Raw genomic sequence first — 219 nt, 5'->3', positions numbered from 1 at the left:
TGTATAAACTTTTGTCAATTTTACTAATTTAAATTTACTAATACAAAAACAAAATTTACTAACAATAATTTACTACAAATTTACTAATGTCGAATTTGTCAATTTGCTAATATTAATTTTATTAATTGACAATTGTTAAATTTACTAATTACCACAAATACTAATTATTTTGAAAGCATTAATTTCTCAAGTATTTATTTACCCTTAAACTTTTAGTTT

The sequence above is a fragment of the Vombatus ursinus genome, unplaced genomic scaffold (genome assembly GCF_900497805.2).
Source record: "Vombatus ursinus unplaced genomic scaffold, bare-nosed wombat genome assembly UNPS02014922.1, whole genome shotgun sequence".
Classification (NCBI taxonomy): Eukaryota; Metazoa; Chordata; class Mammalia; order Diprotodontia; family Vombatidae; genus Vombatus; species Vombatus ursinus.
This window is presented reverse-complemented; position numbering follows the sequence as displayed.